Genomic DNA, 3,052 nt, shown 5'->3' with positions numbered 1-3,052 from the left:
TTGTCATCCTATAGTAGTTGTGGATTTAGAGCATGTAATGTGTGGTTACAGACTACTTGTGCATGGGATGTGGTTTCGTATATATATAAGTTGTTAACTTATTTATTTTAGAGTCACTTGGGACATGGTTACTATGATATGGCTAAAGTTCGGCTTTAGTGTGGGAGGTATGAGTTCTTCCCAATTGAGATAGTGCGCACTTAGGGTGGTTTTCCCTGTGGGTTAGTGCCCGGAACAACCATTGATCTCAGCAAAATTCTGAGTCTAGATGTCCAAGTCTTCCATTATTTATTTTCGTATTCAATTCCAAGTTAGCAATCATGTTTATATTGTGACTTGTGGTTTTGGTTATCGGCGATTTTGATGTTGTTAAGTACATCCAGGCTTTATGATCTTTGTAGATTTTGATGTTGCCAAGTACATCCATGTTTTATGATTTTAATAAATCATTTTAATGTTGTTAAGTACATTCATGTTCATGGTTTTTAATAAATCATTGTGACCTTTTAATGTTGTTAAGTACATTCTTGTTTTATGATTTTAATGAATCATTATAAGCTTTTGATGTTGTCAAGTACATTCATGTTGTGTTGTTCAAATGTAAAGTAGGAATGATCCTATAGATTCATTTGGAACATAGACGTTAGGTGGCATGATCACTTATGTCGTTTTCGTTCTTTAAATTTCAAATTGATGACTTTGAGAATCTATGTTAGTTGCTTTGTGTAAGCATGCTCCTATGTTGTTACTTTGTGTAAGCATGACCCTATGTTGCTAAAATTGCATGAATGAGGTGATTGATGCCAGAAATGATCTTAGGTAGCTAGGATGCTCCTTGAGTCTCACCTTTGACATAGACGTTAGGTGGAATGAACCACAATAATTAATCATGCAAACTTGTAAAACGTAGGTTGATGCATGCTCATTTCCTACGAGTAGCTTTATGTTACTCACCTCTATGATACTGGGGTATATTTCAGGTACAGGATTCAAGGTTAGAGATTCTCACCATGCTTGGATGATTTAGGAACTTGAAGGGTTCAATTCTTGTGAAGGTTGGCTTAAAAAGCCATTTGTAACCTTATATGTCAAATGTGTATATTTGCTTCTAGACTTGTAATGTGTGCCTAAACACACTTTTTGATTCTCATTTTTATGTATATGACATGAGACCAATGGCCAAACTCCTTTTGAAATTACATTTATGTCATGGATGTTAATTTTTGCTTTCAATGAGAACATATGGAAAACCATGCGTTTTAGTATGCTATTTTGCACCGGAGCATGCATTGTGTATGAACTTCTTCCATTAGCATTCATTCAACATGCATGAAGTGTGACCAAGGGCCAAACGATATTTCGAAATCATTTCATGATTTTAGGTTTCAAGTTTTCATTCCAAACTTCATTTTGTCATTTTGGCCGTTGGGGGGTCATATTTTGTATCGGCCATATTTTTAGGCCATGGACCATTGTAACACATCTTACTAGGTAAGTTACGTTTGCGTGCATGGTGGTTTCCGGGCAAAGCTTCTTCTTTGGTGAAATGAGCCTCCAACGGACTCATTTTACTTTTTTGTTGCATATTCTGACCTAAGGGTATTTTGGGAATTTCCTTTGGGAAATAAATTCCGTTCTTCACATGGTCACAGAAAATATGATTTTAGGGGGGGGGGGGTTTCTTTTTCATGTTTTTCCATAAAATGCCATCTTGGCATCGGAAATCGCATCCAAAGTTCAGCTCTCAGTTTTTAAATTTAGCAGCTTTTTGAACCCTCTAGACCAGTTTTGAACCCTCTGGACCAGTTTTTATGTAAAGTCATGTAGAAAACTAGATTTTGAGGGGGGTTTCTTCTTTGAGTTTTTCCAGAAAATGTCATCTAGGTCCTCAAATTTCCTTTTTTTTCCCGAAAAACCCCTGCTGCCAGAATTTCTTGCTGCCCATTCTGCCTCCTTCACATGTAAACGGTTACGAGAAGTTTGGTAACCGGTTATATGTGCTTGGGCAGTGTTTTGGTCGAACTTTTTTGTCTCCTAACCGGTTAGGAAGGCTTGGTAACCGGTTAGATGATCCAAGGTTTGCACTTTTTGACCGTTTTGCCCATTCTTCTTCCGTTAGCCATATCTTCTTCATCCGAACTCCAAATCAAGTGATTTTTGAGTCTAAGTTCATTAATTTTTCGTTGTCTTTCCAATGGTATGCTCGGTGGTACCCAATTTTAAGCTAGAAATGACATTTTTGCCCCCAGGTCCATTCTTGTCCGTTTTTGAAATGTTGCTTCCGCATTTGTTTCCTTTGGGTTCCGTGACCTCGTTGAGGGTCACATTGGCGTCTTAGAGTCATGTTATATCTCTAGAGACCGTTGTTTTGTCTTTTACTTCCGCATTTTGGATCCGTTATTGGGTCATCTTTCGGTTCATCACTGACGCACCGGGTTGCAAAACTTAGGCCGTCACAATAAAGATTAAATCTTTAAAAGAAAATGAAAGTTTTGACTTAAACTAATTCGAGAACCCTTTGACGTCACGAAAAGTATTTTAATGAGTAAAGGTTGAATCTTTGAATGAAATTACCTCAATCAAGGTACCTATTATGTTACTAGACCTTTTTAATGTAAACAGATTGAATCTTTGAAAGAAAATGAGAGTTTTGAGTTAAACTTATTCGAGTTCCCTTTGACGTCCCGAAGAGTGTTTTAATGAGTAAAAGATTGAATCTTTGAATGAAAAATACCTAATTCAAGGTACCTATTATATCAGTAGACCATTTTAATGTATAAAGATTAGATCTTTGAGTCAAACTTATTCGAGTTCCCTTTGACGTCCCGAAGAGCGTTTTAAAGAGTAAAGATTGAATCTTTGAATGAAAAATACCAAAATCAAGGTACCTATTATGTCACAAGACCATTTTAATATATAAAGATTAAATCTTTGAAAGAAAATGAGAGTTTTGAGTTAAACTTATTTGAGATCGTTTTGATGTCACGAAGATGGTTTTAATGACTAAAGATTGAATCTATGAATGAAAATTCCTCAATAAAGGTACTTATTA

The sequence above is a fragment of the Cornus florida genome, unplaced genomic scaffold (genome assembly GCF_030987335.1).
Source record: "Cornus florida cultivar Cherokee Brave unplaced genomic scaffold, ASM3098733v1 CherokeeBrave_3.0.0_Hap2_Chr11, whole genome shotgun sequence".
In the NCBI taxonomy this organism is placed as follows: domain Eukaryota; kingdom Viridiplantae; phylum Streptophyta; class Magnoliopsida; order Cornales; family Cornaceae; genus Cornus; species Cornus florida.
This window is presented reverse-complemented; position numbering follows the sequence as displayed.